General features: G+C 43.2%; 1 protein-coding gene across 2 annotated transcripts in view; it reads left to right on the top strand.

Moving 5' to 3' along the window:
* Positions 1 to 25,297, top strand: part of LOC146812049 (rho GTPase-activating protein 39-like) — a 485,991-nt gene that overhangs the window by 302,347 nt on the left and 158,347 nt on the right. The gene's annotated exons all lie outside the window — the stretch shown is intronic.

Below are 25,297 nucleotides of genomic sequence, written 5' to 3'. Positions count from 1 at the left end.
CATGTAATCCTAACTACTTACATATCAATGGGTGTAGTCATAGGTATGCATGTTTACAGTATGTTTATTGATGCATACGACCTTTATTGTCTGGATAAGATTCCAACTTGCGAATCAGTGCAATGCAGGAACTACAGTTTCACATTTGAAATGTATTTAAACTTCAATGTACTGTATGCCCTGAAGACCATGCAAGCTGCTTTACAACAGTTGATATCTTCTTACTCTTGTGTCATCATTTCCCACATGTCCAGCATTCTTGCTCCTGGGCCGTAATTTCGAAAGATACTGCCTATGTGCGTCACTACAGATGACGAAAGATGAAAAAGATGTGCTTTATGAGACACTGCACTTTAATGTAGGAAGGTGGTATAACGGCCGTGTCGAGCAGGAAGGGGCTCAGCAGCGCATGTTGGTATCCAAAGGCAGATTATGAAAACATGAACAGCAGCTGATCCACCCCCTCAACAATGGTTAAAGAATCTGTATACTGCGTGGAACATTAGCTAAAAAAAGTCTAGGTGGGCTGAAGGACAGCACATGATGTGGGTGTACCTGATAACCATGGAAGCTTTGGCCTACTGCTACCCATGCTTCACCTCTTTGGTTTCAGTCAGGCTTCACAGCGGCTTCTGGTGTTGTTTGTGTCCACGGAGGTGTCCCAGGGGTCTTGTCTCAGCCCCCTTCTTTTTAATATTTATGTTACACCCTCAGTCTACTTGGCAGAGAGCTTGGGAGCCAAGGTGCTGGCCTACGCTGACGATACTTAGCTGCTATTCACTTGGGATAATAATGAGTCGGTTTCTTCGGTTCATCACTGCCTCTCATCCATTTTTAAATGGTTAGCAGCTGCACAGCTAAAGTGCAATGAGGAGAAGCCCGAAATTCTCCTCTTCTGAAAATTTTCTCCTAACTTTCGAGAATCTCTTTGGCCTCCTGAGCTCCCGGTGCCAACCTCTTTAGGGAAACCTGCCAAGAATTTGGGGGTATGGTTTGATGAGAGTGATAGAGATCAGGGTATCAAAAATATGCCCACTACCACAGATAGAGTAATCTCACAGTTACACGCACATACATTCTTCATACGCTAGGGCCCATTTCACTAACATACGCTCAATTACTCTACCAGCATAAGACCTGTGGGAAGAAAAACCCTGCATCTATATCTAGGACGATAGGATCTGATTATAGTGGTTATCCTTAATCATACACTATACAAACTATACAACAACAATAATCAAAATGTACCCAATAATTGACAAGAAAGAATATTCAACACCATGTTTAAAAGTTATATTGCTTTATCTAAAATTAGTCAAAGTAAATCAATCAGAATAAATCATTTCTCATAGTTACCTATTCTAACTAAGTGTCAGAACGGGTCAGGACCAGTCTCTCGGTAAAGTCTCTCAGGACAGTCCTCAGCATCAGGCCTCAGCAACGCAAGTTCACGCGGCAAAGGCGACGAAAGAGTGGGGGGAGCCCTCCCTAAGCTAACAGTTTTTATAATGAAAAATACAATGGAAACTCACATAAAATTGGCAAGTAAAACTGTATCACTGAGCAGAACGAGAAGGAAGAGATGTAACTTTGCAACATCTTGAAATCTCCGCTCAGGAAAAGTCACAATACGTAAACCACGGAACAGGAACCAAGAAACAGAAACTATTAAAGTATCCATCTCGTTCATTTCCCTCGGCAACCCGGCTTCAACACATTGTTCATTTCAGAAGCTCCTTTGTGCACCAAGGACAAATCATTTCTTTTGGAGATCCTCCAAACTGCTGATGTCCTCATGGAAAGTTTTATAGAAGGACTACGGTCAGTTGTCTTCAACCGATTTCCAGCAGGGGTCTCTCTTGCCACATCACAGAAATATTCACTCGAGGCCAGGCTCTCAAATCAGCCAACAAGAATTAGGCCTCCATAGGCCACAATAGACCATCTCAATTTAAAAGAAATAAAAACAACGTTAATACAACATAATGATTAAACAGTGTTAACCCCACTAATACCCTTATGTATATGCATTTATCTAGCTTTGCGACATAAAAAGCATTAATTCTGACAGCGTTTTGTGCTCAAAATAAATAGCACACAGCAACGTTTAAACATGAAAACTTGCACGTTATTGTAAATACATGAACAGCACACATAAGCTAACCCTCATGTAACTTTCTCTTATGTTAGAACAAACGAGTTGATTATTGAAACATAACTTCACCAGACAAATAATTAATTGTTAATTATTAATAAAATTAATAAAACGCATAGACATGCCAGAGCTTCAAAAGCCCAGAATTTTCTAAAAGAAAACTCTGCTCCAGCAATCCCCCCTTTGGTGATTTTATCACCAAATAAACCCAAAAAAAAAAAAATTAGTGAAAATTTTAGTCCCATTTTAGGAAATCAGAAATGTCTCTTCCCTTTAGACAACATTTAAACACCAGTCACTCTTTCATCATCTCTCTTTGTCTCTAAATAAACACTCTCCCTTAATTCTTCTAGTTCAATCTCTTCTGGTTCTCTTTTTGAAATTTTCGAATTCTTGTTTTTCTTTTCATTTTTCAATTTCTCTTTCCCTCTCCTGTTTTTACAACACACATACACCAATCTTAGTATCAGTAACGCAACAATTATACAAGACAAAGGAAACAATATTCTACCTATAATAGTACTACCTATTTTTGCAATAAAATCCTTAACAGCTATCATTTTATTAGCTAGTTTAGTCCATAAACTCCCAGTCTCAAGTGGTACTAAATCTTCATGCAAATCAGTAATATTTTTGATATAGACCTTCAGGTCTTTACTTTCATCAGGAATGTAAGTGCAACAATGTTGGACTTTCAAAATTCCACAAACTCCACCCTCCTTAGCCAAAAGAATATCAAGGGCAAGTCTATTTTGCATGGACATGGCACGTACGGCACTTAATTCCGTATTCACCAAAAGAAACCCTCCTGCGGTATTTGTCGATAAGCGATCAACCACTGTGGACAGTTTCCGAATTCCATAAGCATTTAAAGAAATTCCCACTGCTGGAATTAAAACCCCAAAAATGTCACCCACAATTTCAGACCAGGTTTCTCTCTTAAAGCGTGTTAAAAGGTTAATGTCTTCCACATCTTTTACTTTATCCGTATGAAAAATCTTAGGGAAAACCAGGCCCACATAACATGTGCCATACCAATGGTCAGGCAACTTGTAATAAGCCTTGTTCCCACACACATAGTACACTCCTGGAAAAATCGTATCTTCTCCACCTCTGAAACCCCAACCTGTCGCAATGAAGTATGTATCATGGCACTCACTAGTTCCCACAAAATATGTATCATATTGGGATTTCCTTCTGGTAATGCATAGTTTACCCTTCTGCGGTGCATCTAGAGCCAAAGTTGGACTAGCCCCATTCCTCAACTCCTTTCCCATTTCAATGTCCCAAATTGTCTCACTCACTTCATATTTTCCCCCTTTCTCATGCATGTTCATTCTCCTTTCCTCAACCATATCCAGGAAAGCTTTCTCCTCTCCTTTCAAATTGCAAGTTAAATTATTCTTAAAAATGTAATCTAATGTTAGTCCTTTTTCTTCAATAAAAATCTCACCAAAAGTGTTAGCTTCTTTAGCTGGATTCAGCTCTTCGTTCATTGGCAAGTGCCCAAAAATACTATCTCTGTTAGACATCTTATAATCTATTTTCCCTAACAAATAAAAAACACTACTTAAGATACTACAAGAAATACCATATGTAGCTGGTAAATGGTGATAAGTAACACCCTCTGAAACGGATGCAGGTAATTGCATGCAGACATAGCAATCCCTCACTTCCATTGTTTTCACATATTCATATAACAGTTTAGAAAAAACATTACTCGAAAAATTATTAATTGACCTATCCTTGTGTATGTAACCACTACTTCTAAACTACTTTTTGTGAATTCTTCTCTTCATTAGTCACATTTGCTATATCCATTCCAAATTCTACTCTAAAAGTAACTAATAAAATTAAAACACCCCATAGAAGCATTAATAATCCAGTACAACAGCAGCACATTTTGCACCACCTCTTTAAAAAGGCACATCTATTTCTATTCTCCTCTATGTTAGCCATTTTAGTTTAGCTTCTACTACTCCACTACTGTTTGAATTTCTTCAATTCTTCTGCAACTCTTCAGCTTTCAGTTTATCCAAATGACTTCCTTATTCACTTGATCCAAGTGAATCCTTCTTTCATTCAGTTTGGATACTTGTCATTTTTCACTTCAATTTCTTCAACATCAAACTGTATCAGATCTCCAACGTCAGAATCCTCAGTACTCGACTCTTCTCCAATGTCCGTCAAGAGTACTTTCAGAATTTCACCAGTATCTTCCTCAACCACTTTTCTCAAGACCACTTCCGGATTATCTCGAGTCACTGTTTCTTCTTTTCCTTCTTCAGACAGTGTCACATAAGACCATTCCGGTGATCTGTACTTTTGGTTGGGTCTTTTAACTCTTCTTATTTCTACTGGTTCTTTTGATTTCTTTGATTCTTTTTCTTCAGTTCTTGAGGTTTGACTTGATACTTCATTCACTTGTTCAGCTTCTGATGAATTTGCTCTTATTATTCTGTATCTCACCCTCTTTACTCGGTTGTTAGGCCAACGATCTCCTTTCACAACCTTTTTCGGCTTCAATTGTTTAACACTCTTTTCTCCAATCGAAGTTCTCTTTCTCAGAACTCGACCTTCTGTTTGTTCATCTTCATCATCTGTTTCAAGTGCCTCTTGTTTCCGTTTCCCAGTAGCTTTTCTTTTCTCCACAGATTTTTCCACCACTGTTTGAGACTCCCCTACTTCTGTCCCTCCTCGGGTCTCCGACACGCAATCTTCTTGCTGTCTACTTGTCCCTTCACCTAGCTCCTCATCAATGTTCCCTACACCTCCTCGGGGGTCTTCCGCAATCTGTCCCTCTCTATCTTCTTCTGACCCTGTTTCTTCAAGGATAATCTCAAGTGGTTCTTCAATCTCCTCCTCTTCTGATTCAGGAGTGGGCTCAATGTGTTTCCTCTTTTCTTTTCTTTTACTCCCACTGCTACTTGAAACTTCAGGCTCTATAACAGAATTAGATTCTCCCTCTGATACTCGCAGTGAATCTCCTGAAGCTCTCTCCGCTTCTTTTCTCACTGATTCTGTATCTTCAGGATCTTCACCATCACTGGAATCTGACTCTTCATAATACTCTTCACCAGTTCCCTCTCCCGGGCTTGGAACTCTCAGAGTATGACTTGCATGTACCCAGTGCTTCACTCCAGCACACTTTACTGCAGTCGTTGTAGTCAGAATGACTTGTCTCGGCCTTCCCCACCTTGGAATCAAGCAATTTCTTCTTCTGTGCACCTTAATCCTTACCCAGTCACCTGGACTCAGATCATGGGCTTGCTTCTTCTCAAGTGTGGTAGCTTCTTCTCCAATCTGGTGAAACACAGAATGAACTGCGTCAGCCAGGCCTTTACAGTAATCCAAAATCATGTCATCAGTTATTGACACCAATTTATTCACAGGCACGAATGCATGGCGCATAGCACGTCCCATGATTATTTCATGCGGGCTCAAACCAGTAGTTCTATCTGGAGTAGATCTCATTGTCATCAGGACAAGAGGTAACACATCCGGCCATTTCATACCAGTGGCTAGACACATTTTTCCAATCCTATTCTTGATTGTGCCATTGATCTGCTCAACCACACCAGAAGCCTCTGGTCGGTATGCACAATGTAACTTCTGCTGTATTTTCAATGCTTCACAAATCAAACCAATGAGTTCATTTTGAAAGTGTCTACCTCTGTCAGACTCAACTGTAACTGGAAACCCGTACCTAGGAATCAACTCCCTTAACAGTAACTTTGCCACTGTTAATCCATCATTTCTTCTAGTCGGGTAAGCTTCCACCCACCTTGAAAATAAACAGACTACCACTAGGACATACCTCAGTCTGTTCACTTGGGGCATCTCAATGAAATCAATCTGCATTCTTGTAAAAGGACCTCCTTCTCTGCCTATTGTCCCCAAACTCACCACTGTCTTTTTCCCAGTGTTAAATTGCTGACAAATCAAACATCTTTGACAGATGCTCTCCGCAATTGTCCTAAACTTTGCATTGTACCAGGTCTGCTTAAAGGACCTTACCATTGCGTCCCTCCCCAGATGTCCCTGGCCATGATACATCCTTGCCATTGACGACAAAATTGAGTTTGGCATTACTGGTCTGCCATCTCTGTAGACCCAAACATTGTCTGCTTCTCTTGGAGCACATCCCGCTTTAACCCAATCTTGTTTCTCTTCCTCTCCTGCCTCATCTTGTAACTGCTTTACTTCATCCCACGTTTCTAGGACATTAGTAAACATCACAGAAAGGAGAGACATTTCCTCCATCCTACTCCGGTTAATAGATTGGTTGGTCTTAGCGCAATACTGCGCCACATCGTTGGCAAACCTGTTACCAACAGTGATAAAATCATCCCCTGAACCATGTGCGGCACATTTTACAACCGCTAACTCCTTAGGCAGCTGTATTGCCTCAAGCAATTTTCCAATCAACTCAGCATTCTTTATCGGGGTTCCACCCGATGTCAAGAAACCTCTTTGTAGCCACAGTTGGCCAAAGTCATGCACCACTCCAAATCCATACTGACTATCAGTCAACACGGTTGTTCTCATATCTTTCCCAATCTCACAAGCTCTTGTCAATGCCACTAATTCAGCAACTTGCGCAGATTTCACTCCTTTCAATGGTGATGCTTCCATGATCTCTGAAACTTTGCACACTGCATATGCTGCACATAGCACACCATTATCATTTCTCAGGCATGATCCATCCACAAACAACACATGGTCATTCTCAGATAAGGGAATATCCCTTATGTCTGGTCTTGGTTTTGTACAGTACTCAAGCACATCCAAACAATCATGATCATCTTCCAACTTTATACCCACATTTTCAATATCCGGCAAGAGTGTCGCTGGATTCACATTCACACATCTCTCAAGAGTCACATTTGATGCTCCCAGAATCACTTTTTCATATTTAGTCAGCCGACTATGTGACATATGCTGAGTTCTGCTTCTTGTCAAAAGAATTGCCACATTGTGAGGTACGAATACCCTTACAGGATACCCCATTATGATTCCCTCACTCTGTTCCAGGCTTCTGCATGTCGCAGTTACAGCCTTCAGACAACCTGGTAACCCCACGGCTACAGTGTCAAGTGTCGATGAAAAGTATGCAATAGGCCTTCTCAATTGCCCATGTTTCTGGATTAACACTGAAAGTGCACATCCATTCCTCTCACTGCAGTACAGTTCGAATTCTTTTTCATAATCTGGCATACCCAAAGCTGGAGCCTCACACATTTTAGTTTTGAGCTCTTCAAATGCTGCCAGTTGTTCTGCATCCAGATCTAATGGATCTGTCATTTCACTTTTTGTCAGCTTAATCAGTGGCTTTGCTATCAGGGAAAAATTAATTATCCACTGACGACAATATCCCACCATACCCAGGAACATTCTCACTTCTCTCTGGGTTTTCGGAGCTTTCATTTCTTTGATTATTTTGATCCTGTCAGTAGTCACTTTTCTCAGACCTTTTTCAATATTATGTCCAAGATAATGCACCTCTTTCTTGCAAAATTGCAATTTGGCTGGAGATACCTTTAACCCTCCATCTGCCAGATGATTCAGTAAAGCTATGGTATCCACTTCACAAGCTTCACGTGTCTTTGATGCCACAAGTAGGTCATCAATATATTGTACTAGCACTGAGCTCTCAGGCATGATCAAACTTTCCAACGATTTCTTCAATAACTGATTAAATATCGAAGGACTCTCCGTATACCCCTGTGGGATACGACACCATGCTAAGATACGCTGGCCAAACCTAAATGCAAAAATCGGCTGGCTGTCATGATGCAATGGAATTGAAAAGAACGCATGACACAAATCAATCACTGTATACCACTCAGCATCATGTGGAATTTGATACAGAATCACTGATGGATTTGGCACAATGGGACAACATGCCACCACAATTTGATTAACTTTTCTCAGATCTTGCACGATCCTAAACTTGCCATTGGGCTTTTTCAGTCCCATTATCGGTGAATTACACGGACTACTCAGTAGTTCTCTCAGAACTCCCTGCTGAATCATTTTCTCAATTATAGGAGTTATCCCTTCAATTATTTCTGGTGTCATTTTGTACTGAGGAATGTTAGGATATGTAATTCCCACTTTCACTTCAATTTTCACTGGATCTACATTATTCATCAATCCCACATCCTCTCCTGTAAAATCCCAAACTGCTCTTTTCACTGTGTCTCTCAGCACTTGAGGCAAATCCTCCGGATTGAACACTGGAAATGCACCAATTAACTCATTTTCTCTATTCTCTAGAGTCATTCGGTAGAAAACATCATCATCCGGTGTCTCAAAAGCTATTCCATCTGGTGTACAAAAAATTGTACAATTCATTTTACACAATAGGTCCCTACCTAACAGGTTCACTGGACTCGTGTCACAGACAATAAATCTGTGCATGTCTGAAAATTTCCCTATCTGTACTCTTACTGGCTCAGTAAGACGTGTTCTGATCTGTGTATTGGCTACACCAACTACTTGGATTGCTTCATCCGAGAGAGGAAGATTTTTAACATCTGTTGACCTGACAGTTGATCTTGTCACACCTGTGTCTACCAAAAAGGTAACACCTTCTTCATTTATTTTCCCATCCACAAATGGTCCTGCCTGGTCTATTTCTAGAGTTGCACCAAGTATGCACTCTTCTTCCTCTCCTCGGCACCGTCAATAATCACCCTCAGACTCACTCCCTTCACTTTTTAACAAGTACTGCTGTACTTTGTTAGTACGTTTCGGTTTGTTTACCTGCTCATCATTGAAGAATCCTGAATCCTGATTGTATTTTTGTACCCCTCTATTCTGCGGCAAGGGCGGTTTGGGCTCTTGACTCTGCTGCTGTCTCACCACTTTCTGCTGTTGTTGCTGCTGGTTATTCCCATCATTCTGCACCTGTTGATTTAAGGATTTACCCTCATTAATCACTAATGGTGGATTAGGACATTCAGATCTCCAATGTCCCAGTTGGCCACAGTTGTGACAAGGGAACTTCTTTTTGGCCTCTTCAAGACTTCCCCTTCCTTTTCCTGCAAATCTCGGTCTATTTCCTCCATTATTTCCTGGATTATTTGCCTGTTCCACTAACTGTGCTTCCTGTCTTTCTGCAACTTTCACTTGTGCCCACATTGCTTTTTCTTTCAGCTTTCTCTGTTTTGCTTCAATTTCATCACTGAAATATTTTGCATGTCTCAAAATCTCATCTACTTTTTTACTCTGCCAATCCACTGTGTGTTCACGAATTCTCTCACCAATTTCAGGTCTAAGACCATATACAAACCTGTATACAAAATGACTCAAATCCTTGTCACCTAGGTGTTCATCTCCACTGAATTGTTTAAATGCCAGTATCAGCCTTTCGTAAAAAGCATGAACTGATTCTTTTGCTTCCTGTTGTGTTCGATCTATTTTAACCCAGTCTGTCTCTTTTGGAGGAACTTTACTCTTCAGGTATACCATCACCTGATCATACTTCCTCATCACTTCTGGATCTGGTGCCCCTGTTCTTGAATCTCTTGGATATTCCTCAGTAGGCCAACTCACAACTATTTTACACTCAGTCCACAAGTCTGCTGGAACAATTATATCAAACAGACTATTCAGGTCAACCCACAGCACTTTTGACAATTTCACAAACCTATCTACCTGCCTATACCACTCGACGGGCTTTTCTCTCAATCGAGGGAAATCATTCGTAAATGATAAAATATCCTGTCTGGTCCATGGAACATGTACATATCCTCCTCCAGGTATTTCTCTCATGGGATAATTCTCCACTGGTTTCTCTTTTTCTCTTACCGGAAATGCTGAATAAGTTGTTCTATCTTCAGATTCCTCTCTTTTCTTATACCACCTATCCTTCCACTTTTCTACATCACCCCATCTTCGCAATAATGCCACCATTTCTTTAATCTGTCCTGTTCTACCAGAAGTATTCAAATTTTCAATGTCTTTCTCAGTGAAATCCATCCTGTACGTTTTCTGCAAAGCCTTTACTCTATCAATGTCTACTCCTTGCTCATTTGCTATCGCTCTTAGTCTATCATGAGTATTTCTTGCTCTCCATGTTATGCTCTTGCACATAAACATTAATTCACCATCATGATGACTCTTCAGGATTTCTGTTGGAACTGTTCCTGTCACGAGCTCTTCTAATTCTATTCTTAACTTAACCACATCAATAACTTGTGAATCTTTATCCTTTTTCTGAAGAACTTTCATCCAATCATTTAAATCGTCCACTGTTATTTCTGCAGTTTTTCTTACTGGAACCACTTTTTTCTGCGGTTCCAAAATCGGCATCCCTGAACAACTAGGTTCACTGACATCCAACAGTTCACTACATGTTTCATGTCTGGTTTGTCTCAGGTCACTTCTCCCTGTCCTTTTCTCTGAATCTCCTGAAGGACCAACTGAATTTGTCGATTCATTTGCAATATATGGAATTACCAGTCCATTCTCACCTGCTCTCTGTTTGTCAAACACAGGCATAACTGGACCTATAGTTACAGGTACCGTAACAGCTTCCAGATTCTTCGTTAACTCTCTAATCTTCTCAGCTAGTTCTGTTGTCGTTTTTGCTAATTTTCTAGCATTTTCCTCACTACCTCGACTCTCTCTCTCCCTAAAAGAACTACTACCTCTTGATTCAGGTGTCATTTTTTCTTTCTCAACTGTATCTCTTATCGGAGAAACAACTGGTGTACTCTCATCTGGTTCTGTTCTATATGGAGGTGGTCTCTTGTAAATCATGTCATTTAAGACCTCATCCTCATATTCTCCATACCTTCTCATGTCTGACTCAGAAGCTCTTTCTGTCGAAGGAGCAGAAGCTTCAACTGTTCTCATTGGATATAATCCCTCTGACATACAAGCATCTCGCCATCTTTTCATTCGATCTTGATGTGTTTCCCGATCATGTCTCCTCCCAAACATGTACCTATAATACCCTCCGGACCTTTGCTTTTCTCGGTCATGAACTTCTTCTTCCCATTCCACTAAAGCCTCGAACTGTGTAGGTCTCGGCTTCGGGTCAAGACATAACATCTTTTCCCGTAAGTTTCTCAACACGGCCAAATTAAATGAACCATGTTCTGGAAATGCTAGAACACCATCTTCTTTAGTATACTTAACCCAATTCTGCAACCATATACAGGTATGCAATCCATATTTCACAGCCATGAAGGATGCAGGCGTTTTCGCTGGAGGTAACAACTCACCCTCTCTTGTTTTAACCTCTTTATCCTTGCTAAACCACTTTTTAACTTTTCCAAAGAACGTCTTTTTCTTTTTCTCTTCTTGGTAATACATTTTTGCAAGCGCTTATCAAACTCTCTACTCTCTCCGTATTATAAATATACAATACGAGTTTCTCAACCAATAGCAGCGCGACTCACACTAACGCACCAATCCTGGAGCGTCTACGTCACTAGACAGCTTTTCCAATCCCTGCGCGACTCACACTAACGCACCCTATTCTGATTCACTATCCAATCAGTGCGCGGACCTTCTGATGTCAACAGTCGCTGCAGTCTCTGTCTCCTGTCTCTGTCACTCGTCTACCCCTCCTTTACAAAACTCTCAGTAGACTTCGTGTGCCAAAATTTCTACAAAATCTATTAGTTACAACATATAAACATCTCCATTGTCTGCTTCGCTAACCACAGAATAGTAAAAGAGAGTCTATTTCTCAAGAATCAACAACTTTCATACATCGCATAACCGTTTTCTCTAGGACTTATCCAATGAGTCTTACAGTCAATAAATGTATATGCATTCACGCACATTCATACGAGAAAAATATAGTACATGCACACAGAATCCTGCTTCTCGAGAACAGCACAACCTGTCTCTATACAGAATTATAACTCAACAACTAAGCAGCTTACCTCTGCCCAGTTCCTCAAACAAGCTCAGAGAATACCTATTACTCCTCCCGCGATAAGCTTTAACGGAAATCCTTACGGATCCCTGGGACTTAAGACCAGAGTTTCACAGATAACCTTCACTACGATTCACACTCCTTATATACCAGAAATGTCTAATAGTAACATACGACGATGTCACTGATTCCGAACCCAGACAATGTGAACGCGCAACTTCAATTGTCACACGTAATTCCTTACAATCCCGTCTTTCCCGAGAGCAGCATATACACCTTCCTCTGCCCTACTACGGAACTGTTTCCACAGCTTCCAAATTCTAGAAGCACTACATATAACTCAACATTACGACGACTCCAACATATAATATTAGTAAAAATACCAACAACATCAAAATAAATCAATAATCAATAAGCTAATATACAAGCAATCTTATCTTATCAGATCAAGACAACCATCTACAACCATCCTCTGCTACCAGAGAAATTGATAGAGATCAGGGTATCAAAAATATGCCCACTACCACAGATAGAGTAATCTCACAGTTACACGCACATACATTCTTCATACGCTAGGGCCCATTTCACTAACATACGCTCAATTACTCTACCAACATAAGACCTGTGGAAAGAAAAACCCTGCATCTATATCTAGGACGATAGGATCTGATTATAGTGGTTATCCTTAATCATACACTATACAAACTATACAACAACAATAATCAAAATGTACCCAATAATTGACAAGAAAGAATATTCAACACCATGTTTAAAAGTTATATTGCTTTATCTAAAATTAGTCAAAGTAAATCAATCAGAATAAATCATTTCTCATAGTTACCTATTCTAACTAAGTGTCAGAACGGGTCAGGACCAGTCTCTCGGTAAAGTCTCTCAGGACAGTCCTCAGCATCAGGCCTCAGCAACGCAAGTTCACGCGGCAAAGGCGACGAAAGAGTGGGGGGAGCCCTCCCTAAGCTAACAGTTTTTATAATGAAAAATACAATGGAAACTCACATAAAATTGGCAAGTAAAACTGTATCACTGAGCAGAACGAGAAGGAAGAGATGTAACTTTGCAACATCTTGAAATCTCCGCTCAGGAAAAGTCACAATACGTAAACCACGGAACAGGAACCAAGAAACAGAAACTATTAAAGTATCCATCTCGTTCATTTCCCTCAGCAACCCGGCTTCAACACATTGTTCATTTCAGAAGCTCCTTTGTGCACCAAGGACAAATCATTTCTTTTGGAGATCCTCCAAACTGCTGATGTCCTCATGGAAAGTTTTATAGAAGGACTACGGTCAGTTGTCTTCAACCGATTTCCAGCAGGGGTCTCTCTTGCCACATCACAGAAATATTCACTCGAGGCCAGGCTCTCAAATCAGCCAACAAGAATTAGGCCTCCATAGGCCACAATAGACCATCTCAATTTAAAAGAAATAAAAACAACGTTAATACAACATAATGATTAAACAGTGTTAACCCCACTAATACCCTTATGTATATGCATTTATCTAGCTTTGCGACATAAAAAGCATTAATTCTGACAGCGTTTTGTGCTCAAAATAAATAGCACACAGCAACGTTTAAACATGAAAACTTGCACGTTATTGTAAATACATGAACAGCACACATAAGCTAACCCTCATGTAACTTTCTCTTATGTTAGAACAAACAAGTTGATTATTGAAACATACCTTCACAAGACAAATAATTAATTGTTAATTATTAATAAAATTAATAAAACGCATAGACATGCCAGAGCTTCAAAAGCCCAGAATTTTCTAAAAGAAAACTCTGCTCCAGCAAGAGCTTGTCCTTCTCATACCATATTACGAAGCTGGCCGGTAACTGTTTTGGACTCCTCAAAACTTTGAGGACGTTTTTCCCTCTTCTTCCCCAGGCAGCGAGAGAAACTGTGACCTGCACACTCATCTTGTCCCAGTTAGACTATGCCAATGCACTATACATTGGCATTCCGGGTTACCTGCTGAAAAAGCTGCAGGTTGTCCAAAACGCGGCAGCCAGACTGCTTCTGGGCGTCTCTACCAGGAGCAGTGTGCAAAATTATCTACATTCACTGCATTGGCTCCCCGTTGCGGAACGGATTAAGTACAAATCATTGGTTGTGGCTCACAGAGCGCTGCATGGGCTTGGCCCACTATATCTACAAAAACGATTTTCTTTTTATGTTCCATCTAGACAGCTGCGCTCCACGTTCCTCCGCTTTGCGCAGGTTCCTCGATCCAAATACCAGAGGCTTGGAGGTAACTCACTGACAAGGAAGGCGGTTGCTGCCTGGAATGCCCTGCACCTTGTCCTACGCAATATTCAGGACCCAGTGGTATTTAAGAAATATCTGAAAATACATCTATTCGTTTAAACAGACACTTTTCCACTTTGCTGGTATCGCGCCGGGACACTCGTGAGTATCCGTGCGCGCTATAAATTAAAATAACATAACATATTTCATGAGGGATTGGTGCAAGGCTGCTTCCATGCACTGCTTACTGTTTACATTAGGCATGAAAATACATTTTGCGTTAAGTTCTGGAAGCGAACGGGCCTTTCATCAATAAAGTAAGCTCCCCGGGTGCCAATGTCAATTTAACGGAACAGTCCTCCTTGGGAAATTGTTTCTAGTGTTCCCGGAGATACTAAAATTGCACCATTTCTGTCTCTGCCCTCTGAACAGGTGTGCCAGGCTCGTATCATAAACAGTATTGCTATCGACTCAATGTCACTCACATGTTGATTGCGGCCACCTTTCCATCCACGAAGTCAAACTCTACCGGGGCAGATTTCAAAAACATTCTCTTTGTCATGAAAATAAAAACTAATTCTATCACATAATGGTAATAGCTCAAAGATGTATATTGTTTCGACCATTGCAGGATGAAAAGCTAAGTCAGCCCGGTGATCTACAAAGTATGTTCAGTAACACACATACATTGTATTTTTAACTCTTGGCGTACACATGCACGTCTCTGAAGCAGGTGCAGTAAATCATCGAGCTTTCCTTGTGGTATTAAAACCGGAGGTGGTTTAAAAACAGATTTCCTCGACAGGTGAAGTAATCTGCTAACAGGGTCTGGTCCTCAATAGGAGCGTGGGGGCCTTGACCCCCTACTCGGAGCCCGTGCACGCTGAGAGACTCATTAAACTAAAACATACCCGTTCTGTCGCTCCTTTTTCCACTAGGGGTGGGCCTACAGTGCTCTCCAACGATGACCAGGACCAGTAGCGGCTATGGAAACTGGACTGCGCATGCCAGATTGGCCTGTGTTTTCACCATGGCCAGCCCAACAAGCACAGTTCAGGATACTGAAACCAATGTTACAAAGAAGATGGAATGGCAGAGACGCAGCCCCATCTGTCTTGGAGGGAGCTTGGTGCTTGCTTGACCCAGCCAGTCCTGGCACTGCCCTCATGCTCTTTAGTCTTATTTGCGCATTTGTGCAGTGCTGGGATTGGCTGGGAAGGTTCAAGTTTATTTGCTCTGGAACCAGCTTTCATCTTTTAACAGCCAGGCAGAGCGATGAGTCGGGTGTACTGCAGTAGAGGTAAGAGTACGTTTATTTATTGCAGTACTCCCTTCTTTTAACGGACGGTAAATGCTCTTTAAATAGTGCGCCCGGTCACCTTTGTATTATGAATTCCATGTAGCAGCTGTGCTGTGCTGTGCCTCACCACTTTCTAAGGTCATCGGCCGCCACTGTCTGCTAAACAGTTTTAGTAGGATTCGAATCTGTGGCATTCAGATTACACAGAGTTCTCGACAACACGTGTTTGAACCCACACAATTATGCCACTCCCTGGGGCTGCAGCCCGTGCACCGCAAGCTAGGCATAGAAGAGGGCACCTTGGACGATATCCCACTGAACAATGCGTTCGGGAATGCAATTCGTGACCTCAGTTACACCTAGATCGTTGCTTTATCAAGCTAAGTCCTCTTGCGGGTATGGAGCCTGCGACTTTCGTTCTACTCACGGATCCTGAAAGTTTAAGTGAAACTGAAAGTGGCTGAAAATAAACAGACGATGCTGGCCGCGTCGTAGCATTTTATTAAAATGTACTTTCAACCATGTACAACATGGATAAAAAACAAATCCAAACCTTACACGTTTGTTGCAAAATGTCTTAACAAATATAATGATTTCCTACAGTTAAGTGGTGCACGCCACTTTATTTGCTGCTTCTCTTTTACTTCACATTTGCCGTTTATTAGGTCTCGCCTGCGAACGCAGCGCGGAGCGCTGCTTTCGGCGAGATCTATTGTTGCTGACTTGCCTCGGAAGGGGGACAGGAGATGTGCACGCGCAGGCTTTTGGCGGATTTGAGTTGGTGTACGCGCCTACAGCCACGCGGCGTGCACATCTCCTGTCCCTCTTCCCTCGCAAGCCAGCATTTAGTTTCACTTTCTACATATGGAGAATCCCACTCACCCGGTCTGCGGGGGGAATCCTTCTGAACGGCGGCTTCCGGAGCACTCCAGCTCCACTACTGCCAGCACGACGCGGGGCTCTCTCCTTATGCATGGGAGCCCCGCACTGCTATCTGCCGCTCTTCACCCGGGCCCCCTCCTGGGACCCGGGACTTCAGCTCCCACACCGGCTGTACGCGAAAGTAACAGGTACTGCGCATGCGCGGGCAGCCCTCGCCTCCCAGGTCTCCTCCCCAGCCCGGAGCTGCTTTCTGTTTTGCTTGTTTTTTTTGGCAGTGAAGAGGCCCCGGCGACTGCCACGTTTTATCTGTTTACGCACGCAAGGGCGAAAGTTAAAGGGAAGGATAGGAAGTGCGTTTTTGCAGGCTCCGGCCAAGCTCGCGCCAGCGACAGGACCCGTGCAACAGGTGATCTCTCCGTCGAGGGTGGCAGTGCAATGCGCGTCTTGTGGTGTTTGTTAATACAAATAAGCTGCTGAGCCGAACTGTAATGAAGCAGATGTCAATGGGATTCGCGCAATTATGTGTTGTGTGTAGCGCTGTATGGAAGCCGTTTTAAATGCTATTCCGAAAAAATCTAGCACTGTACGGCTGCCAGCCACTCAGCCAGGTATATGTGCAGATCGCCAGCGGGAAGCTGGCCTGGCGTCGACGGGAACTAGGAGAGATAGCCGGAGAGGCGTTTGGCTGTGAGAAGGAGGGGAGAACTGGGGTAGAATCGGGTGTCTCAGCCACGCGTCTGACCGTGCCCCATCCCCGGACTTTTTCACAGGGCAGTCACCCATGTGCCGTGCCCACAGGCGAAGGGGCCCGCCGTATTTTTAAATGTAATATTTTGGAGCTCTGCTCGTGGGGTACATAGGGTTTACGTAAAATGTTTAAGGTCCATCAAGTTCGTTTTTTCCCCTCCTTGTCTGAGAAGTGGGTGAGTGTCTGTGGCGCAAAGCGCACAGTGTTCCCACTTTCTCCAGTATGCTTAGGTAACCGCTGCATGCTTTTTATCACAGCTGCGCGCATGGTGTCAGTGGCTTGCAGTGAGTTTTCAAATAACTCACGTTTTCAGGATGCGGGTTCTTCTTGATCTTTGTCATATTCCATGCATCCTGACTGCCAGACTCCCCAAAATATGGCATGGCTGTTGCAAATAACGCGTTTTACATTTAGCAACTCAACTTTGTTACAGGATCTGTCAAACTTCAACGGGCGAGTTTGCACATTATTGTCTCTGGGGGCTTATTTACAATTGAGAGTCAACTCCTAATGGTCGCGAATGGCCTCGTATCTCAGTTAAATACCTCAATTCGAATCTGCCCTAACTCTTGAGAGGTTAATTTTGGCACTGTCAATACTTTCAAGGCAGAAACCATGCACTTTGGCAGCTCAGACGACTACTGAAAAATACAAAGCGGTTGTCTAAAGGAGCGGGGATTGAAGGAGTTAAAACTAATATCTGGGTAACCCCCAGGAGGAGGCTGGGTCGGGGAATCAGCGTCAAAGGAAGGCATCCAGCTGGGGCTTAGTGATGATGAAGACTTTAAAAAAACATTTTTTGTTTTTTTTTTGTGTTGGGAGGTATTCTGTTCATCCTACAATGAAGGCACACATAGGTGCTCGATACAGTTAGTTTAGTTACGGAGAGGTCAGGTGTGCCCGGTTATAGATCGGACTGAGGGGAAGACTGGTGAATTGTCCTCTCACCCTTCATTGACTCGTTTGCTGCCAGCTGTATCCAGTGAACGAATGCACAGGAGCTTCATCTTGTATGCTGGGGCTCTGCATTTATAGCGGCACCCCAATCTGCCTGGGAAAGGGTTTTTTGAAAGTGAAAGATGGTTATGAGAATGGAAGACTCTCTTACATAATTCGGTCACTTGATGGTCTCGAGCAAATTCGATACACCCACTCTGTTCCTCTTTTCTAACATTCTACGCCTTACCTTTCAAAAAGCATTTGCTGCATTATTTTGTTGTTTGTTTGCTTGGGTCCTGTCTCGGTGACTACAAGGATGAGTTCTGATTCACATATGGAAATACACGAGGGAATGACCCCATACCTCGTAAACACACGAGCAATGGACACTAGAAAATTGTATTTAAAATAAATTACGAATGGGAATGTTTGCTACCCTGCACCACAGAGGTATTTAAAAACACATTGCTCAATGACAAACATTTTTGTCTCTGTTGAATGTATGGAGCTCTGTTCAGTTTGTAAAGTTTTTCTGACCCGTGCTTCACGTCGCCAGAATCCTATATTTGCATAATAGTACAAATTACTGATGATCGGAAATTTGAAAAGCTTGTTTACTGTGGTGTTCGGTGCTGACTTCTTGTCTGCTGCATGCAAATAAATCCAGCTAATAATCCAGTAATTTACTTGACACTTCTATTTCCTGTTAAATAGATAGGCTGTTTCTAGATTGATGATATGAAGTTACAAGCCCAGCTGGCACACTGTTTCCAGTTTCCTGTCTCAGATTTCTTTATCAGTACCTCTAGTTGGTAAGGTTTGGAGGTCTGACTGATCTATCACTATCTGAGTTTGATCCCTTTTGGCTCTACAGCACATTGCTCATTGGCTTAGCTTACAAATTGAATACGTTCTACTCCTTCCCTGCCAGTATAGAACCCAAGCTAATGGCTGTGCACAGTGACTACCCATCTATGTGCCATATCCCAGTAGCATCCTGTGGGACATATTAGCTTCACAAAAACTTTAACTGATCGCAAAAGACACTGAGCCTTGCAGTTTCTCTCAGAGTATGAAAGCATGGGCATGCACTGGCCATACACTTACCAGGAGGAATCGGATACTACCTGTACTTGCTGTTTGTTTTTTACAGAGTGGGAGGTTAGAAGAAACCGAGGCCTCTGTACATAGAATTATCTGTTTACCAAACATCAGAGAACGCACTGTACCACGCCGTGCTGTAGCACACAGCAGGAGAGGTCTTACCAGCCCATGTTTTGGCAAAATTTACAGTCCTCATAAAATCTTTAGTCTGTCATTCAAAGGCACCAAAAAAGTACAACATACATTAATAAGCATTTGCAATGCAATAGGTCTCGCATTTACGAAGTTTAAGCTACTGACATTGTAAATGACAATGCCTTTTATTTATGTTTTGAAAACCAAAACATAAATAAAAGGCGTTGCCATTTACAGTGCCAATAGCTCAAACTTGCGTAAATGCGAGACCTATTGCATTGCAAATGCTTGTTTAACATCCTTCTGAATGTTACTGCTCTATCAAGTAAAGAGCAACCGAGTGCAGTCGTTCTGTTGGGGGCCGCATGTAACGGTCAAGAAGGCCCTATGCGCCACCCGGCCGTACTTTGAGTGTCTCTGCCCCAAACAGTCCCTGACAAGCGTTCATGTGTTTATTGTTGTCTTCGGGGAGATGCTGTGTGAATTGGCTGGGAGAGCAGAATGCTTGAAATAACCAGAAGCACTGGTAAGCATTCTGGGCCCCCTCCAATCTATCGTGTTAGGTGTGGCCTAGAGACATATTTTGTTGTTGTACCAGACTAATGAAAAACAAGGTTTAAAATAAAAAATAAAAATAGATACATAAAAGGTTTTGTGTCAGCCCCCTCATCCATTGGTCTGTTCTGCTGGCTTTCGCTCATTTTGCTCCTGCATCACTGCATGAGGCAGTGTATCAGCATCCTTCAGCCACTGGCTCTCTTGCGCTGTTAGTGATGGTATTTTTAATAAAAAATAGATGCACTTCAGTGCCAATGCTGGGGCCCTGTACTTTACTTTGTCATCGCTTTTTCTTCCCATTCATTATTCTCCTTTTATGTTTTTTAGTCATTCTTTTGTGTTTAAACTGCCTTCAGTGTACAGTAATTCAAAAACAACAGTACACCTTCTTTCTGACTATAAGACCTTTATTTTTCTGTGATGTATATTTAAAGTACACAGGATTTTCACATGTCTTCTAAGCACACTTCAAAAGGAGTAGTTCAGCCCAAACGGCTAGGAAAAGGGAACGCAAGCATCTCTAGAAGTTTCTGCATTTTTTAGCTCAGTGAGTTTGGGACCCATGTTTAGGCACAGACACTAGGACCGTGCCTCCTTAATGCCTGTCCCTCAGGGATAACCTAAAATCCCACCTCTGTTAGCCCAGAGCCTTTCTTCTACGAGCAGTTTCCTCCCAACCCCCTAGTGATTGCTTCCTTGGAGTGTTACTCATTATGGAACCTCCTGTGAGGCTTAAGCCAGTCGGTGATCACTCTGAGATATAAAGATGTGACCGGCATGTCTTGTTTTGTTGCCATCTTCTGCCATCCAGCTCAGAATTTTAAGCCCATTATCGGCTTCGCCGCTTCTGTGTTTGATCTGTTAAAGAGATTAAATTAAATGCTAAGCCAACTACTAAACCAGAGGCGCTTATTCTCTGTAGCTCCTTCGGCTTAGAGCTGCCGGGTGTGTAACACGCCTCCGAGATCCAGCCGTCCTTTTGCAAATGGCACCCTCCCACCTTCCGGAATACTGAGACTTCCTACCAGTCAGGGATCACTACCTGCCCGTGCTGCCCTCTGCCAGAACGTTCATACTTTTAAGACACTGCCCACCTCCTCGGACTGTGCAGCAAGGCAGGTCCTTCTGAGACCAGCCCTGCTCCTTACTGACTATTTGGGCGCCATACCAGTTTTCTTTATAATGCACTGTGTGGCTGAGCTCTTTGTCGTGTCTCATTCCTTTTTAATACTGTGCATGCTGATTTCATTTTTTTCTCTTGAGCGTGTGCCTGGGGATACAGGATTATTCATCTACTTTGGCGCACTTCAGGAGGGGCATAACGAGTACGAGCACGTTCAGCACTTGCTTCGAGTTTGCTGCTTTGTAGACGTGGCACTTGATCTATTGGCCTTTTTCTGTCAACCTCAGCGTGAACAAACGTCCTCTTTCCTCGAGGGCATTCCCCCATTTTATCATTCTTTGGGATAACACTGTCAGCGTCCCTTTGGTTAACACATGTAATCATATATGTGCTTTCCGTTTTTTTTCTTTTTTAGGTCTACCCTAGCGATGCAGCGCATGCGCTGCGCACCTTGGCGAGATCTTTTGTTGTCGGTTTCTTGGCTGAACGGGGACAGGACATGTGCGCGCGTCGGACAGGACAGGCCATGTGCACGCGTACGGCTCGCGCGTTCAGCACAACGCATCGTACAGGACTGCCAATATGCATGCGTACGGCTCTAGCGCTCAGCGCTCAGCACTACGCGCGCTCAGCACAGCCTATTCATGTTGCTAGAAGGTGCCGCCAGAAAGAGACCATTAATGCATATTAGCGCTGTGTGACATCTATATATATTCTGCAAATGCATGCATCTAGATACACAAAACAGACACAAGTCTAATATGCAGCACACGTAATATTTGCTCCAGACCCTATGATATCTGGGGGTGCACAGAACTCACCAGCTCTTGCTGGAGCCACTCCAGCTTCTGGCCCAGGGTGGCGAAGCCCTGGGTGTTGTTCAGTGGCACGTCCTCCGCCTCTGTGGGTGCTCGGCAGGTGTGCTGTGGGGTCGCTTTCTCCCACCTCAGGCACTCTTTCCACCAGCGCCCTCTTGGGGCCTCTGGGAAGCTGACGGGCGCCACCTTCTTCGTTCACCGGTGCCTTCCTTGACCTGCTCCAGGGCAGGCTCATGGCCTCCTCGCTGCGCCCTTGGGCCATGGCCTTGAATGCCGGCGTCCTCTCGGGGGCCCTCCAGGGCTGGCGCTGCACCTGGGCCTTCCACTCCAGGTAGGAGGGCCAGCGTGTCTGCAGCTTCAGCTTCGCTGTCAGGGCCTTCACCGAGCCCAAGTCGTCATCACAGGTAGAGGCCTCCTCGCCCAGCTCCTTGAACTTCCACCCGTCAAAGGATATCTTCAGTGAGCGTTCACAAAGGTCGCACGTGTGCGTGTTCACAAGAGCTCTGTGCACGAGTGGATCTGCAGTGCGTCTGTGAGAGAGCGCTAGTGCAACTCTGCAAGAATGAGTGTTAGTGAGGGTCTACCCAGGGACGTCTGAGAAAAGTTAGCCTGCCAGAGAAACTCTGGGAAGGACTGTGCACAAGGATGTGTGCACTACGAGTGAGAGTGCAAAAAGGTCTGTGTGCAAGTGAATGTACACCCGGATCTCTACAATAATGGCTACAAAATATCTGTGCACGAATAAACGGGCAAGAGAAACCCAGAAAGAATTCCTGCGCAAAAATAATCGCTACACACTAAGCGTGCAAATCGGTCAGTACATGAGTGACCGTGCCTGAAGGTCTGCTCAAAGTGAATGCAGAGGGTTTGGGTTAGACGGGTTTTGAGTGTGTGGGTGCAACAATTACCCTCTCTTTGATCTTTATTTCGACTTCATAGAGTCATAAAAGAAGTACAGTACATATACAAACATAATTTTAGATAAAAAGACATCCTTAGTTAAAAATGGATACATCATTTACATAAGTTTTTAGCGCATATGACAACTTCATATAATACAATTACAATTTCAATTCATCAGAAAAGTTCTTCTAATGTTCCATACAGCCGCTAAATACTTACTGACAGCAAATACAGTGAGAGGGGTTAAATCAGATTTCAACAATCGATAGGCATCCAAATGGTGCCTAAAACCCCAATTTCTGCAAATGGGAGTAATCCACTTTTTTCTAGATTTCACATAAGATGGACAGAAAAATATTAAATGAATATCATTCTCCAGCTCATTAGTACAAGCTGGACAGTTTTTTAAAGTGGGCGGGTGCCATTTACTGGTAAGGGCTCTGATTGGTAATGCATTATGTCTCCATTGGAGGAATAGTTTTCTGAGACCAATGGGGTTAATATCATCCAATACTGTCTCCAGTTTGTAGTAATCCTTCATTGTTAGGAAGGTATTAGACATTAACCCCAGTGTATTACTTGCCAAGGAAGCAGTCAAATTGCAATCATAATATAATGCAACCAAATCTTTACGGGATATAGTGCTACATTGCTCTTGCGGATTTATCCACATAGTCGATAGACCCAACCCCGATAATTCGTCCTTTATGTACTTGAGCCATGGAATAGTACGTAAAGCTGGATGCTGGTATAATTCCATAAATTCGGACCGGAAACTCCCGAGTTCTGGAGTTGTCCAGAGTCGCCTCCAGAAAGTTAGGGGCTTCACACCTAATTCCTCCTTTATTGATCTCAATCCCATATCAAGCCTAAGGGGGAGAAGAGGTGTGCTCGATGGCAGGGCAGCCAGGTTCCGTAGGAACTTATTATCCGTGGCGACAATTTCGGGGGCACATTTGTTCCCCCACAGTTCGCCACCATAAATTACAGCCCCACGCGCCTGCATTTTATAAATTTCAAGTGGCGGACCAATGGGATGTATCATGGATTTTTTCCACAAATGCAGGATGCCCCCCGCCCTTTGAGTAAGCTTTAAGTTTGATTTTGTCTGATGGTGGGACCATGTCATCTTTTCATTCAGTGTCAGTCCCAAGTACTCAAAAGTATGGACTCTCTCCAAACTAATACCATTAATAATCGGGTTGGGGCGAGAGGACCTAGGGGGGTTGAAGATCATAAATTTTGTCTTAGCCGTATTGATCTCCAACCCCCGGTCGGCACAAAAAGAGGCAAAGGCGTCCAAGACTCGCTGGACCCCCATGGGAGTCTTAGCAAGAAGCAAGGTATCATCAGCAAACATAATAGCTGAGATGCCTATACCAGCGAGTCGTGGAGCGTCTCTATTTGGTACATCATTTAGATGGGAAATGAGGCCGTTTACAAAGAGGCAAAACAGGGTTGGCGCCAGAACACAGCCCTGTCTTACCCCTCTTTCAACAGGAAAACTAGAAGATAAACCGCCATCTCTTCCACATCTGACCCTTGCAAAGTTATTAGTGTGGAGACGCACTAAAATCTGCAAAAGAGGGGCAGGGAGGCCTAATTCCTGTAGCACAGTCCAAAGTTTCTTACGTGGGACCAAGTCAAAGGCCGTACGTAGGTCAACAAAGACAGTGTAAAGGGAAACCCCCTCCACCTTGACTGTCTTCCAGAAGAGCATACATAATCTAAAGATTTGGTCTGTTGTTGAAACGCCCTTTCTGAATCCAGCCTGATAGTGGCTCAGAATCTCAGAATCCTCCATCCAGTCCAGAATGCGGTCTAGAATCAACCTTGAGAAGAGTTTCTGAGCAACATCTATCAGACTGATAGGCCTATAATTACCAGGGAGCAGAGGGGACCCTTTTTTAAAGATAGGCACAACTTCTGCGCCCAGCCATGTAGGAGGAACTGACATACCCCCAAGGATTGCGTTAAATAGTGTCGTGAGGTATGGTGCCCAGACTCTGGGTTCATGTTTGTACAAATCACCAGGGACCCCGTCCAAGCCAGGAGCTTTACCCGCAGGAAGCATAGATATAGCAAGTTGTACCTTGCTCAAGGTAAAATTAACCTGCTCTTGGCCAGCAATAGTGGGCGGAAGAGCCTCAAATACAGGGGAAACCCCCCTCTAGAGAGTGCTAAAGTGTTCTTCCCAAATTTCAGAAGCAATATTTGGTTTTACTGCTACGTCAGGTTCCACTGTGCCAGTAGACACAATCGACCAGAATCTCCGTGAGTCTCTGGAATCGAGGGCAGATGTTAATCTGTCCCAGTTTTCAGAAGCCCATTCTAATTTAGCATGATGTATTAGGGACCTGTGAATCTGTCTCTTGCGTTGGATGTCCTCCCTACACGCTTTCTTTTTTATTGCATCCAACAGGTCACTCTTGGCCGATCTACATGCCCTGTTATACCAGTTGGGC

The sequence above is a fragment of the Triturus cristatus genome, chromosome 7, assembly GCF_964204655.1.
Source record: "Triturus cristatus chromosome 7, aTriCri1.1, whole genome shotgun sequence".
NCBI classification, from domain to species: Eukaryota; Metazoa; Chordata; class Amphibia; order Caudata; family Salamandridae; genus Triturus; species Triturus cristatus.
Note: the sequence above shows the minus strand (reverse complement) of the source record. Positions and strands in the feature narration are given on the sequence as shown.